This window comes from Mobula hypostoma, chromosome 2 (assembly GCF_963921235.1).
Source record: "Mobula hypostoma chromosome 2, sMobHyp1.1, whole genome shotgun sequence".
NCBI classification, from domain to species: Eukaryota; Metazoa; Chordata; class Chondrichthyes; order Myliobatiformes; family Myliobatidae; genus Mobula; species Mobula hypostoma.
Genome location: NC_086098.1, coordinates 249,603,890 through 249,619,940, shown reverse-complemented (window position 1 = coordinate 249,619,940; position 16,051 = coordinate 249,603,890). Strand labels below are relative to the sequence as shown.

The 16,051-nt window shown below is 46.1% G+C and overlaps 2 non-coding genes across 2 annotated transcripts; both read left to right on the top strand.

Moving 5' to 3' along the window:
* The first annotated feature begins 14,084 nt into the window (after positions 1–14,084).
* On the top strand, positions 14,085–14,155 carry trnag-gcc (transfer RNA glycine (anticodon GCC)). The gene has a single exon. It is a non-coding gene; the product is annotated as a tRNA-Gly (tRNA).
* Positions 14,156–14,836: 681 nt separating this feature from the next.
* trnag-gcc (transfer RNA glycine (anticodon GCC)) lies at positions 14,837–14,907 on the top strand. Its single transcript has one exon. It is a non-coding gene; the product is annotated as a tRNA-Gly (tRNA).
* The last annotated feature ends 1,144 nt before the right edge of the window (positions 14,908–16,051 follow it).

Here is a 16,051-nt window from a genome sequence, read left to right as displayed (position 1 = left end):
GAAAGGAAATTAGATCCAGTTAGTCTGACCTCAATGGTTCTGCAAATTCTGGAAGAGTTCTGTGCGAACGTATTCTGAAGCGGTGGTTAAATCAAACATAATGAACGGAATATGTAGGTGACGCCGAGACTGGGATTGGGGTGATGCGAGTGAAGTGTTCTGAACATCAACCGGATATGGCACTGCGGAAATTCCTGTCTTAAATACAGATACAATGTTTGTCAATAGACGGAACAGTGAATTCTCTCTATATCAGACGACACAAGGCCAGTTACCTCTTACCGTCACAGCTGCAGGACGGCGCAAGTGCACCGTGGCTTAACTGATCAAAGCGCAAATCTAGTAAAACAGAGATCCTGGGTTCAACTCAAAGCGGAGCGTTATATTTATTCATGCAATCGTCGCCATTCTCCGCACTTGCAAGCATTACCGCAAAAAGAGAAAGAACAAATAAAAAATCTACAAAACGGCCACAGATGTAGCGGTCTCCTCTGAGCGAGAGCCGGCGGGAACGGTCCGTGTAGGTGATATTGATGACATTTTAGATTATATCGTTCGCCGTTTCCTTGTGTGTATTGCGTGGTGATGTTGGATTAGAGAGAGCCAATCATACAAACGGCGGGCGCGTCCTGCTCTTGTGGGCTTGAACTGGCTCTGATGTCAAAGAATTTCAGTTCTCCTTTCGCAGGTCTTTCCAGCTCGAAAACTGAGTTGAAATGTATCGAAAGATTAAAATCACTTACACCCAAATCGTTCGTATAAACGAATTTCTAAGGACGACACTGCGCCTGAGCCTTGGACTGTTCATTCCGTTCCATAGATTATGCCGGCCTTGCTGAAATTCCCCATCGTTTTGAACGTGTCGCTCAATATTTCAATTATTTGTAGAATCTCTTGCGTATGTTATTCGTAGAAATATGGGATACGATCACATGACGTCCACAACCTTCATCAATTTAGTGCTGTTCTGCAACTGCGCAGTGATATCGCTGATCCTCACACCAGTACAGGAATATCTACATGATGAATTGTGATTTGTGATTTTATTCTGCTAAACATTTCTCGATATGCTTAATAAATACAGCATTAGTGGAAACAATGCACGGAATGGCCGTGTTGAGATTCTCACCCACGCCTCCGGGGAGACTGGAGCCTTAATCAGGCGCCTTATACCGCTCGGCCACACTACCACAAAAAGAGCACTTTTCAACACTTGCATAATGACACTGGTTGATTAAATTCATCTTTAAAGTGTTGTGCATTCCGTGTATCCGTTGAACCTTCCCCAACATACAGTTTTAGAGGCTTGATAAGTTTTTCCTTTTTACAGCTCATCCAATATAACTTCGACGCTGAGCGGATGGACCAACAATAAATGGTGGTCACGTCAAACCGGTTGTCGACCTCAGTGCAGCAACGCTACATTTCACGAATATTCGCTGTTTCGACATCGAGATGTAGTGTTACTAATACATTTCCAGCCGATGCAAAATGCGAACTCATCTTACTCTCTGCCTGTTGAGCATGTTATCACGCTCAGCGTCGTTTGGTCATGTACAACAAGACCATAAAGGATGCAACCACTTAGAAAGTTCTCCATTTTTGACAGACTTTGGTGACATACCAAGTTTCTTTAAACTCCTAATGAAATACACCCTCTGGCATGCCTTCTTTGCAATTGCATCAACATGTTGAGTCCAAAATACATCTTCAGAAATGTTGACACTAGGAGCTTGATACTGCTTACCGTAGATTCCTTGATGAGAACTGGTGTGTGTTCCCTCTCCTTTCCCTTGCTGGAACTACAAAGAATTCATTGGTCTTACTGAAGTTGAGTGTAATGTTTGTGTTGTGACACCACTTAAACAGCTGATCTCCTATACACTTCGTCGTCACCATCTGAAATTATCCCAAAAATGGCTGTGTCATCGGCAAATCTATAGATAGCGTTTAACCTGTGCCTAGCCACACAGCCGTGGGTGTAGAGTGTAAGCTAAGCACGCATCCTCGAGTAGCTTCCCGATGCAGATGTCAAGGAGCCAGTTCCAGAGTGAAGTACGGAGGTCAGGTATTGGAACTTTGAAAGTAGTACTGTTGGTATTCTGGTGTTGAACGCTGAGAAGCAATCAACAAACAACAACCTGACATAAGTATTGCTATTGTCTAGGTGACCCAAGGAGATTGCATCCCCTGTAGACCTCTTGTGGCGAAGGCAAATGATAGCGACTCCATTCCTTGCTTCGGCAGGAGTTGATGCTGGCCATGACTAACCTGTCAAAATACTTTAACACTCCTGTGCAACTGAGCATTAATCGTTGAGCAATCTTACCCTGGGCATTGGTTTCATTGTCGCCCTTTTAAAGCAGGTGGGAATCACAGATTGCAGTAGTGAGTGATTGAATATGTCCTTGAACCACCCCCCCGCCAGCTCGGTGAGACAGGTTTCAGTGCCCTACCTAGTATAACCTCAGTCCCTGATGCCTTGCTCGAGTTCAGCCTCTTGAAAGACATTCTTACGTCGTCCTCTGACATATCAGGGTCACCAGATGCTGCAGGAGTTCACGCAGGTGTAGTTTTATTTTCTCTTTCAAAACGTGCATACGAGGCGTTGAGCTCGTCCGAGAGTGAAGCATCGTAGCCGTTCATGTTGTTAAGTTCCATCTTCTTCGAAGTAATGGCCTGCAAATCCTGCCAGAGTTGATGTGCATCTTATCCGATTTTCAACTTTAGTCGGAATTGACTTTTCGCTTTTAAAAATTCTTCCGTAGGCATATTTTGATTTCTTGTATAGTTCTGGGTCACCGGTCTTGAATGCCACAGATCCAGCCCTTAAAGTCTGGAAGGCACCTACTGATCCACATAGATTTTGATTTGGCGCATTCATTCAGATTCAAAGATGAATCCCTGAATATTGTCCATCCACCGACTCAAAGCGGTCCTGTAAACGCTCCTCCGCCTCCCTTACGCACACCTTCCTGGTCCTCAGCACTGACGCTGCAGTCTTTATGTTCTGTCTGTACGGTGAGAGCAGATGATTGAACATTATAAATTGCGGGCGTGAGATAGTTTGTAAGTATTCTTGATGGTAGTATAGCCGTGGTTAAATATGTTGGCTTCTCTGTTTCCGCAGGTAACATGTTGGTAGGAGTTGTTCCGAGACTTTTTGAAGCTTGCCTCTTTCAAATCTCCACCTCCACCTACCCCCCCCCCCACCCCACCATCCCTATCCCACACACCCGCATCAGGATGCGTTGTTTCCTGAATTCTAATCAGAGTGCTTAGTTTTTCCAGTGCTTGCCGAACGCTGGTCAGTGATGGAATATACACCGCTCCATCATGACGGCAGAAATCTCCCTGGGCTGATGAGGACACTTAACCGCTGGGTGTTCCAGATCAGGTGAGCAGGATTGAGGCACAAATGCTACGTCTAGGCACCACGATGAGTAAACCATGACGTGTAATCCCCCTGCTGTGCGTTTAAAAGACTAAGCCACCCTTTATTTACAGTGAATGGTGAAGCCAATGGCCTGCAGCACCGCGTCCGAAATGATGACGGTGAGCTTCGTTTCCGTGTAGCGAAGTACGCTGCAGTCTCCGATGTCCCTCTGACACTTCAATCTTGCTCTGAGGACTTCAGTTTTATATTCCAGCGACGGTACATTCGCCGGCAGGATAGTCAGTAGTGGGAAGGGGGTGGAATCTAAGGCTCGGCGTTCCAGTCGTAGTTATAGTCCAGCAGGCCTTCAGCCCGTCCTTTGTCTTAAAGGGAAACGGCATTACTGACCCGAGTTTGCTGATTTTGAGTATCAATAGATTTCTTAAACGTTTCAGACGATGTTGTTTCCTGAAGTGCCCATACCTGTAACGGTGGGTTTCCACTGTAGTAGTCCTAAGTGGGAATATTTAATCATTCAAGTTGGAGCTGCACGCACTGAGTCGCCATTTATCAGCACCACCGTACTGGAGAATATTTTAGCGCGGGACCCTCTGCATGAGAAGAAATGTATGCGGGTCAGTCGGAGCAGAAATTCATATCATGAAATTGCTTTTAAATGTGTTTTCAATCAGTTATGGATCACATCACATCGCTGATTATGGTCTTCGGATCTCACAGACTTTCCATGTTTTATGACCGCCTTTAGATCGAACAGACTAGATCATTGAATGCAACTTTTACTGGCCTAACAAACTTCAACTGATTCAGAACGCGGCTGCTAGACGTTTAACTAAAACTGGAGCTTATCATTCTCAACCTAACTAAGCTGAAATATGTTTTAAATTAATTTTAAACTTCTCCTACATGATTTTAAAGCTCTTAGTTGCCTGCGTTCGGAGTACATCCCAGATCGTTTTCATTTTATAATCCTGCAGGAGCTCTCAAATGTTTTTCCACAGGTCTCTTAAATTTAAACAGTCAGTTTCAAGCTATAACTGGTAGACCAGCTGTTTTGAAAGACGCACCTAAACTGTGGAATCTATTACCTAGAACTGCAAGAGATATAGATTCAGTTGTCACTTCTAACCGCAAAACTACGTTTGTTACTTTCATGCTTGCACTTTAGCGAACTGAAAAGCACTTTGAACTACATCATTTTGTATGAAGAGTACTCTGTACATAAGGTATTATTTTTTCTAGTGAAGTTTCTGCATGGAGAGACTTTCTCGAATTGTTCGTCCCAATGTAACAATCATCGGTGAACATTCGGAAAGAACGGAAATCTTCGCAAAGCGTAACAACCTTTAATTTTCAATGTCAGTAACCAGTTATTCGAGAATATTGAGTTCTGATTCAAAGGAAGGAGCCCAGAGAAGAAATTGCTGAGGTCGTATTATAAAAGAGCTCCACTTTCATTTTCACAGAACACTCTCCTTTGCCGAATGTTTAATCCTTGTCGACCTTTCAAACTTGCGTGGCTCTGGTGAAAATATGAAGATTTAAAATCTTGTCAAAGTTCAGTGGGCTAACAATGTGAAGATGAAGGGAAGGCAGAACGTGCTGAAAAAGTAGTTCCTTCCTTTCACAAATGCCGCCCAAGCTACTGAATGTTTGCACAATTTTTCGTGTTCATTTCAGATTACAACGTCAGCAAGTTTTTTTTTCAATAAAAGGGTGATTTTGCTTTTCGATACGGAGCATAATATCAACATTTCATTGCTGAACTTGGCTAAACAAGAGAAATAGCTGCTCATTTGCCAATTACTACCCGAACCTTGACACCAAAATGAAAACTGCGCTGAATTCTGGAAAGACGTATTGAGCGAACACTGTGGTAACAAAACACGAATTAACATCTGTGACCCCGACGTGATTCGAACATGCAACAGTCTGATCTGGTGTCAGACGCGCTACCATTGCGCTACGAGGCCCACTTTCAATTTTATACTATTACTTCCAGGAACAAGGTTCATTAGATTCATTCCTGGGATGGCAGGACTTTCATATGATGAAAGACTGAATGAACTAGGTTTATACTCGTTGGAATTTAGAAGGTTGAGGGGGAATCTTATTGAAACGTATAAAATCCTAAAGGGATTGGACAGGCTAGATGCAGGAAGATTGTTCCCGATGTTGGGGAAGTCCAGAACGAGGGGTCACAGTTTCAGGATAAAGGGAAAGCGGTGAAATGATCGGACAAAGTCAGCATGGATTTGTGAAAGGAAAATCATGTCTGACGAATCTCATAGAATTTTTTGAGGATGTAACCAGTAGAGTGGATAGGGGAGAACCAGTGGATGTGGTATTTTTGGATTTTCAAAAGGCTTTTGACAAGGTCCCACACAGGAGATTAGTGTGCAAACTTAAAGCACACGGTTTTGGGGGTAAGGTATTGGTGTGGGTGGAGAATTGGTTAGCAGACAGGAAGCAAAGAGTGGGAATAAACGGGACCTTTTCAGAATGGCAGGCGGTGACTAGTGGGGTACCACAAGGCTCAGTGCTGGGACCCCAGTTGTTTACAATATATATTAATGACTTGGATGAGGGAATTAAATGCAGCATCTCCAAGTTTGCGGATGACACGAAGCTGGGTGGCAGTGTTAGCTGTGAGGAGGATGCTAAGAGGATGCAGGGTGACTTGGATAACTTGGGTGAGTGGACAAATTCATGGCAGATGCAATTTAATGTGGATAAATGTGAAGTTATCCACTTTGGTGGCAAAAATAGGAAAACAAATTATTATCTGAATGGTGGTCGATTAGGAAAAGGGGAGGTGCAACGAGACCTGGGTGTCATTATACACCTGTCATTGAAAGTGGGCATGCAGGTACAGCAGGCGGTGAAAAAGGCGAATGGTATGCTGGCATTTATAGTGAGAGGATTCGAGTACAGGAGCAGAGAGGTACTACTGCAGTTGTACAAGGTCTTGGTGAGATCACACCTGGAGTATTGTGTGCAGTTTTGGTCCACTAATCTGAGGAAAGACATCCTTACCTTAGAGGGAGTACAAAGAAGATTCACCAGATTGATTCCTGGGATGGCAGGACTTTCATATGAAGAAAGACTGGATGAACTGGGCTTGTACTCGTTGGAATTTAGAAGATTGAGGGGGGATCTGATTGAAACGTATAAGATCCTAAAGGGGTTGGACAGACTAGATGCAGGAAGATTGTTCCCGATGTTGGGGAAGTCCAGAACGAGGGGCCACAGTTTGAGGATAGAGGAGAAGCCTTTTAGGACCGAGATTAGGAAAAACTTCTTCACACAGAGAGTGGTGAATCTGTGGAATTCTCTGCCACAGGAAACAGTTGAGGCCAGTTCATTGGCTATATTTAAGAGGGAGTTAGATATGGCCCTTGTGGCTTGGGGGTCAGGGGGTATGGAGGGAAGGCTGGGGCGGGCTTCTGAGTTGGATGATCAGCCATGATCATAATAAATGGCGGTGCAGGCTCGAAGAGCCGAATGGCCTACTCCTGCACCTATTTTCTATGTTTCTATGTTTTAGGACCGAGATTAGGAAAAACCTTCACACAGAGAGTGGTGAATCTGTGGAATTCTCGGTCACAGGAAACAGTTGAGGCCAGTTCATTGGCTATATTTAAGAGGGACTTAGATATGGCCCTTGTGGCTAAAGGGATCAGGGGGTATGGAGGGAAGGCTGGTACAGGGTTCTGAGTTGGATGATCAGCCATGATCATACTGAATGGCGGTGCAGGCTAGAAGGGCCGAATGGCCTACTCCTGCACCTATTTTCTATGTTTCTACGTTTCTATGAACTGTCATAGTAGGAGAACAGGATCCCCATGCCCTTGTGCAAGTGCTGGCAGCAGAGAGCTCCCGATCTCTAACTAAGCCGTGCCTGGTAGCTCATTTCTCTGTCATTGACCCAGTTCATCTACACACATTGATTACACAGTTCTCTGTCAGATTTTAATATTCGTTTAGATTCACCGAGTGGTATTTATCACAACCTTCTACCCCCTCTGTTTTGCCCTGTCAGTACTTGATTTACCGACAAACACAAAACGATGGAGGAACTCAGCAAGTCAAGCAGCATCTGCGGGGGGGTCTAAACAATCGTCAATTCAGGTCAGGACGCTCCATCGGTTCTTTCTTTACACAGGATGTTGGGAGATCTGGGTTGCACTGGGTCGTCTTGCAGAACTTCAGCTGCCTGCCGATTAAACTGACCACCCATCCGGCGCTGAGAATGTACCCTGAATGCTGCAAAGATGCTCACGTCCTCGGCAGCACCGACGCCAGATTCAGCGTTGTGGTGGTAAATGCGCTCACCATATCCTGGTCCGAATGCAGGGCTGATACGTGGACTGTTCATTCCTCTCTACAATGTGCCCTGGCCTGCCTAGTTCCTTCATCTTATTCTGTGCGCCGCGCCAGAAAATCACTGTGTAACTCCCTGGTTAGATTTTTACCGCTACGGTGCAGGTATTTAATTTTAGCAGTTCTGTTCTGCTTTCAGCCTGTTTGCGTTTGAGCCAAAATAAGGGGCTGTGTTGTGTCAGCCAATCAGGGTGGTGAAATTGGGAGAAGTTTCTAGAGTGCGCTGGAAAGAGAGGTTCTTGTGTGACGGTCACGTGTGGGTCGAGGGAGCTGGGTGAAGACAGGAGGCGAGAGAGCTGAGGAGGCCGTCCCTGTTGCACAAGGTGCTTTGTGCAGATGAATGACTTCAAGGAAAAAAAACCAATCCTCCCGTGGGGAGCCAGTTTGTTCCAGGTGGATTACGAACGTCATTCGGAAGGTGGTGTGCGCTTTCACGCAGACCGAGGGTCCGACGTGTGAGTTAAAGACAACTTCAAGATGAGTTCCAACTTACGTGCACATTTGACCGTTTAACTATGATGGACCCTCTTGTTCTTTACACTTTGGAAGGACAAACTCCAAGGCAGAGTACAAAGTAAATGGCAGGATACTTGGCAGTGTGGAGGAGCAGAGGGATCTGGGGGTACATGTCTACAGATCCCTGAAAATTGCCTCACAGGTAGATAGGGTAGTTAAGAAAGTTTATGGGGTGTTAGCTTTCATAAGTCGAGGGATAGAGTTTAAGAGTCGCGAGGTAATGATGCAGCTCTATAAAACTCTGGTTAGGCCACATTTGGAGTATTGTGTCCAGTTCTGGTTGCCTCACTGTAGGAAAGATGTGGAAACATTGGAAAGGCTACAGAGGATATTTATCAGGATGCTGCCTGGTTTAGAAAGTATGCATTATGATCAGAGATTAAGGGAGCTAGGACTTTACTCTTTGGAGAGAAGGAGGATGAGAGGAGACATGATAGAGGTGTACAAGATAATAAGAGGAATAGATAGAGTGGATAGCCAGCGCCTCTTCCCCAGGGCACCACTGCTCAATTCAAGAGGACATGGCTTTAAGGTAAGGGGTGGGAAGTTCAAGGGGGATATTAGAAGAAGGTTTTTTACTCAGAGAGTGGTTGGTGCGTGGAGTGCACTGCCTGAGTCAGTGGTGGAGGCAGATACACTAGTGAAGTTTAAGAGACTACTAGACAGGTATATGGAGGAAACTAAGGTGCGGGCTTAAATGGGAGGCAGGGTTTGAGGGTCGGCACAACATTGTGGGCCGGAGGGCCTGTACTGTGCTGTACTTTTCTATGTTCTATGTTCTATGTTTAACAACTGTTTGGTTAAGCTGACGTTCTGAAATATACTTTCTTTATTTTGTATGCCGTGTACAGTCTGTTATTTCTAGCCGACGGGCGACTGCATTGGAGCAGTAAGTTGCACAGCATTCACACAAATCGGGGTTCGGGTGGGCGTGTCACCCAACCTCACGGGTTTGGCGGGCTCTGGTCATACGGAGTCTGAAAGGTGGTTTTCTCGCCGCTGAATCTGCTGGCTGAGCGCGTGGGGCTAACGAGCTAACTGTCGGAAACGGGTAGAAACCTGTTGAAATATTGAACCTGATTCTGCTTTCTACCACCACCAACTGGCTGACAGAATTTTTGTTTCATTTTCTGTTGAACGCTCAAACCCAGTGTTATTGCATGTTGTCCCTCCGCATCTGGGTTCAAGCGCACTGTCACGAGCCGTGCGACCCTGCGCATCTGTGTTTGTTAATGGTTGTCTGGAGTCGTTAAACCCTATGTTGTCTGTTTAATCTTGTCAAGGGTTTTTCATGCACAGTGATAATTTAAAGCAGATTCCCGATTAGCGTCGTCGGCGGTGTCCTATTGTCACGATGTGCGCTGGCAGAAGCACACAGAACCCAGGTGCGAAGGAACTACAAACTCCCATGGAGATACGGACACAAGAGTTTATTCACAGGAAATCTAACAGAAAATCGGTAGCTCAACCGAAAGACGCTGCGAGTCGAATCATGCTCGAAGCTCCAGTTTAGTGAAGACGGGTTTCATGCAAGCGTAACTATTCACCGCACCTACAAACGTAAAACGAAATCCCGTAAAAGGGAGAAAAAGAAATAAAATATGTACCAAACTGTTGCAGATCTAGTGGTGTCTGCGGAGCGGGAACCCATGGAAACAGTTCAGGTGGGTGCCGTTGATGACGTTTCAGACTAACTGGCTTGACATTTGTCGCATTTTAGCGGTGTGCTGCTGCTTCAGGAAGATAAAACTGTTTGCAAATGGCGGATGCCTCCTACTTTTGTGACCTGGTACTGATAAGAAACTATTTTAGCCGGCATTGCGCAGTTGTTTTCAGCAAACCAGTGCTTCCGCTTTACGTACATTAGTTGGAAGGTATTTGAAGATGAAATGCCCTTTTAGAAGTATATGCTTTTTCGGGTCTTCGAGACACGCTGCCCCAGCATAACGATTAACCCTAACCTAACTTAATCAGAAGGTAATTTACAATGACCAATTAACCTCCCCGTAAAACCCACGGAGTCCTCGGGGAGGACTTACGGAGAAAGGACGACGACTGGATTCAACTGGGAGCTCTGCAACAGCCCGAGCTGTAATGGCGTCGCGTCCAGCTTCGCTCCATAGATGCAGCTTGAATTGTTGTGGCCTTCAGCAAGTTGGCGATGTTACACAAGTTTTCCAGAATCTGCAGAATCTCCTTTGGTGATCGGTGGTATAAATATGGGACACGTTAACTTAATGTCCACAAGCATCACTAATTTAGGATTATTCTACAACCCCGTAATGCCGTCTTTCATCTGGACACCAATACAGGAAAACCTCCATGAACAATTGTGATTTTTATATTTCGGTCTGCGGTGCATGACCCGGCGCGTTTTTAATAAAGTAGCCGTCGAAAAGAATGTACAGGTACACACATGTTGGCAATGCTGGGATTATATGGAGACTGGACCTTAGTAATGCGCCTTAGACCCTTCGGCCGCACTGCCACAGAAAGGAGAGAAAATCTGCAGATAGTGGAAATCAAAGTAACACACACAGCAGGCCAGCGAGCATTTATGGAAAAGAGTAAGCAATCGACATTTCGGGCGGAGACCCTTCACGGATCTGGCGGGGGGGGGGGAGATCAGCCCAGAGTAACAAGATGTGGTGAGGGGAGGGCGAAGTATACGGTGGTTGGTGATGGGTTAGACCGGTAGAGAGGAAGGGCTACAGTAAAGAGCTGGAAAGTTGATTAGTTAAATAGATAAAGAGCTGGAGAGGGGGTAACTTCCTCCCTCAGTACCACTCAGAACCCAAAACAGTCCTTCCACGTGAGGCGACCTTTCACCTATCAGTCTGTTGGGGTCATCAGTGTGGTGCTTCCGGTGTGGCCTCCTGTATATCACTGACACCCACCGTAGATTGGGAGGCCGCTTCTCCGAGCACCAGCACTCTCTCCGCCAGAAAAAGCAGGATCTCCCGTTGCCGGTTTCAGCTCTACTTCCCATTCCCATTCCGACATGTCAGCTATTAGCCTCCTCCACTGTTGCACTGAGGCCACACTCATATTAGAGAAGCAACACCTGGGTACACTCTAACCTGATGGCATGAACATCGATCTTTCAAACTCCTGGTAAATGCCCCATCTTTCACCATTCTCCATTCCCATTTCCCTTTCCCACCTTATCTACGTACCTGCCATCACCTGTCTCCTGTGCTCCTCCCCTCCTCTTCTTGCATAGTTTTCAATCTTCTCCTATCCAAGTCCCCGTTCTCCATTTCATCTCTTGCACCAATCAACTTCTCAGCTCTTTACTTCACCCTTCACTTTGCCCTGGCTTCACCTATCACCTACCACCGTGTACTTCTGCCTACCCTCCCCCTGCCTTCTTAATATGACCTCATCTTTTTTCCAATCCTGATGAAGGGTCTCGGACCGAAACGACGACTGTTTACTCTTCAGCATAGATGCTTCCCGGCCTGATGAGTTCATCTGGTGTTTGTTACCACAGAAAGAAACTTTTTCTCCCATTCGTTACACAATGACGCTAATTGCTTGCGAATTCATCTTGAACGCGTTGTGAAATCAGTCTGTCCCTTGAAATTCCTTCACATCGTGTTCATGTGGCTTGTTGCATTTTTCCTTTTACAAACCACTCAATATTTCTTCAAAGCTGACCGGACTGAGCAAAGATAAATGATTGTCACGTCATACTCGGACTGCACAACAATGGCTGATTCCGGGCGCCAGCTCAGCGGCTCTCATTTTCACGAATAATTGTCAAAGTCAGAAGTCGAAGAAAAATTAATTATCAGAGTGCATATACGTCACCACATGCAACCCTATGATTTTTTTCTGTGGCATACGTAACAAGTCTATAATACAGCAACTCTCGATAGGATCAATGGACAACATACCGTGCAACAAATAACGACCATGCAATTACACAACAAAAGAATCCTTACGTGAGTGTAGTTAGCCATTTTCCGTTCAGGAGCCTGATGGTTGAGGGGTAGTAACTGGTCGTGCGAGTCCTGAGGCATTTGTACCTTCTAGCTCATGGTAAGAGCTAGGTAAGAACATGGTCTGTGTGATGAGACACTTTTCCACTGAGGCAAGGGGAGAAAAAAAACCAGAGGACATGGGTCAAGAGTGAAGGGGGGGAACTTTAAAGGGAACATTCGGGAGGGCTTCTTCACACAGAGAGTGGTGGGAGTATGGAATGAGCTGTCAGACGAGGTGGTAAATGCGGGTTCTTTTTTAACATTTAAGAATAAATTGGACAAGTACATGGATGGGAGGTGTATGGAGGGATATGGTCCGTGTGCAGGTCAGTGGGACTAGGCAGAAACTGGTTCGGCACAGCCGAGAAGGGCCAAAAGGCCTGTTTCTGTGCTGTAGTTTTTCTATGGTTTCTATGAGGATATTTGATAATGGGTGCGGTCCGTCATTGGTGTTCCCATACCAGGTCGTAATGCAACCAGCCAAAACACACATTGCACCAGCAAGCCTCATGTAGTGCCTATTCGCTGGCTGGCGACACAGGGAAACTGAACTCCTTTCGCACTCAGGCTAAACTTCAGAGGACGGTGAGGAGGTATGGCCCCTGCACACGTAGCACGCAGGCCCACAGTTGTGTGGACACGCCCTGGCGCTCGTGAACCAGATCCCCCGCGATGGATAAATAACCCCACCGCCTTGTGGGCAGCCTCAGTAGAGACTAAGGCAACGGGAGTAAACCCTGTGGAAGAATTTAAGACTCTTTGGATATGTAAAGGTTAACCTAATCGCTTGTGAATGCTCCTAAGATTTATCTAAAGTCCTTGCAAGAAGCAGGTTGCGGCGTTGGCTGGAATGCGACCAAAATGTTGTGATTTAGTTCAAGGTTCAAAGTCACGTAATTGTCTTGTTTGATGCAATCTAGTTCTAAGTTCAAAGTCAAGCACTGTTCTTGTTAAGTGCTTTTAGTTACGTACGCTGTGTCTATATAATGAAGCGTGTCTGAAAGTTAAACAGAGTCCCTAGAAACCGTTGTTAGGTGCAGAAGCTCTCTGTGGTAACATGCATAATTAAAGTCCTTTAGTCTGAAACAATTCAGAGTCGGCCTGATGTGTTCTGTCTGCTGCTCCTGAGACTTATCCGCAACAGATTGGCGACGAGGATGGGATCCTCAATTTAATCTCCTAGCTGAAAGGGGGAGGCTAGAAGAGCAGGATCCAGAAAAAGAAGCCTGGGCGGAAAAAGAGAAGCAAGACAGAAAAGCGCCTCCCACGTTGGGAAGGAAAATCAGCCTCCTAGCTGAAAGCAGGACGGCAGTCGTGCCCTGCGTCCTGGCTGAAAGGGGGACGGTAGGGGGCGCTCGTAGGGGTACCAAGGTAGCTACCAATAAATTCCGTAACCGAACTCAGAGAGCTGTGGAAAGACAGAGGAAACACACCGGTGAGTGCTATAGATAAGATTCTGTGTGAAATAATGCGAGAGCCCCGTATAGTTACTCTCTTTTGCAGAAAATAATAAATACTATTTCTATTACTATTTATTATTTATGGAGCAACTGTAACGAAAACCAACTTCCCCCGGGATCAATAAAGTATGACTATGACTAAAATGGGAAGTGCCAGTAGTCGAGCGGTTTCTGCTGCTCCTGTGGCGAAACCTCGACGGCCGGGAACGCAAGGAAAGACCTTGAAAGTAAGTAAGAAGACGGAAGAACGAATGAAGACTGCAAAAAAGAGCCGGCAGAAGGTAGGAGGACCCTCTGGTGCCCCCAGGGTCGCCAACGGACACAGTAGTAAGAGAAACCAGGGATGCATTGGTGGTTCAGTGGTAGAATTCTCGCCTGCCACGCGGGAGGCCCGGGTTCGATTCCCGGCCAATGCACGTAAACTTTTTCCTTTCGTCATGGCACACATCAACAGCAGTAACCCACATAACCTGCAATTCGTCAAAACGGGGAGATGCCATCTCCCTCCATCAATTCTGGTCTTGGACCGTCGGAAACGAGGTGGGTCCTTCCGAGACCGAATGGGAAATCAGTGTGTGCAGGAAGAGTGATTTCATGCGTATATTTTAAAGTTGTAGACAGTCAGGAGACAAGCAGAGTTTTCAGGAAGGAGAGCAGAAACAAACCGCGTCAGATTAACTTTAATAAAAAGTTAATGCATTTGATATCTCAGCGAAATGGAAGTGGTTGTGTGCCGTAGATATGTCCCACATTGTCGTGGGGTGGCAATGGGATTAATGGGGAGATACATTGGTTAACATCTGCTTGTCACAGGAGGAGATGCCGGGTGAATGCTGTTTAACAAAGGCACAGACTCTGTCGATGAAGGGCAGCAGGGAAAATCCAAGCAATTGCAAGTTCTTTGTCTGTGGTTGACATTAGCTAGTATTTGAAAAATCCGTGAAGTTAGAATTCTCTGCACTCAGCTAAGCAAGGAGCTTTGATAAAATTTATGTGGGAAGTACTGTTGACAACAAGAGAAAATTCTGAGGATGTCAAAAAATAGTTTCAGAAGTGTACTGCTGATGCGGAGTTCACGTCATTCCTGGTAAGTACTTGCATTGGTGGTTCAGTGGTAGAATTCTCGCCTGCCACGCGGGAGGCCCGGGTTCGATTCCCGGCCAATGCACGTAAACTTTTTCCTTTCGTCATGGCACACATCAACAGCAACAGACATAGAAGTAATTCCAGCATCTGCGGATTTCCTCGTGTTTGTGTTTCTAAGCACATCAACAGCAGTAACTCAGAAAACCTGCAATTCACCAGAACAGGGAGATGCCACCTCCCCGTTCAATTCTGATCTTGCAGCATCTGAATAATAAGAATCTAGTAACTGCAACTTGGCCTTCAGCACTAAAATGCCAAGCACTCTCATCTCCAAATTCTTCGACCTGAGGTTCGGCAACTCCCTTGGCAAGTGAATCCTCGAATTCCCGACTAAAAAGCCGCCACGTACATATGCAGGAAATCTGGGAAAAAGGGGCACTGGGCTAGGGAAAGTCGGAGCTCCCCCTGCAGGGAACCGCAAGGCCAGCGGAACAAACTGAGGGGGAGTGACCTGTTTCTCTTATAATAACCCTTTTCCTCACGAATAGGGGGGCCGAGGAAGATGGTGGTATAGGGACCGGTTATATCACTTTCCCAAGACTCTGAGACGCAGTCCATGGTAACCCTTAGGATAGGAGATACTCACTTGCGAGCCTTGGTTGATACTGGCGCTACCCTGTCCTCTCTACCCCCTTCCTTGGATTGCCTTTGAGTCAGAAAAGGTTAGGAACTGTTGGGGTGGCCGGTATTCCCTTAACTGAACGCCTATCGGGAAATATTACCCTGTCCCTTGGTGATAATCGGATAGAAGAGACGCTGATGTTTTCCGGGACCACTCCCCTGCCTCTATTAGGACGCCAAGCTCTTTGTAAGTTAGGAGTTACTATTTACTGTACCTATCAGGGCGTGTATATGGAAGTTCCTTCCCCCCGTGTACATCAGTTGACCGCTTTGCTTATTGAACCTGAAAATGCCCAAAAGTCTGTGCTGTACTGCTGGCAGCTGGAGAGTAACCCTTTCCTCGAAGTGCTAACTTGAATAGGGCAAGAGCTAAAGAAGAGGCTGTCCACAGAACGCATTGAAGCCTTGCGGTGCTTGCTGCAGGTAGTGCAGTGTAGCTCCGATTGCACTGTACCGCCTGGGACACTACAAAAGATGACCCGGAGTACAGGAAGAGGGCATTCACTTTTGAGGGACAGAGGAGGGAAATATTAGATTGGATTAGA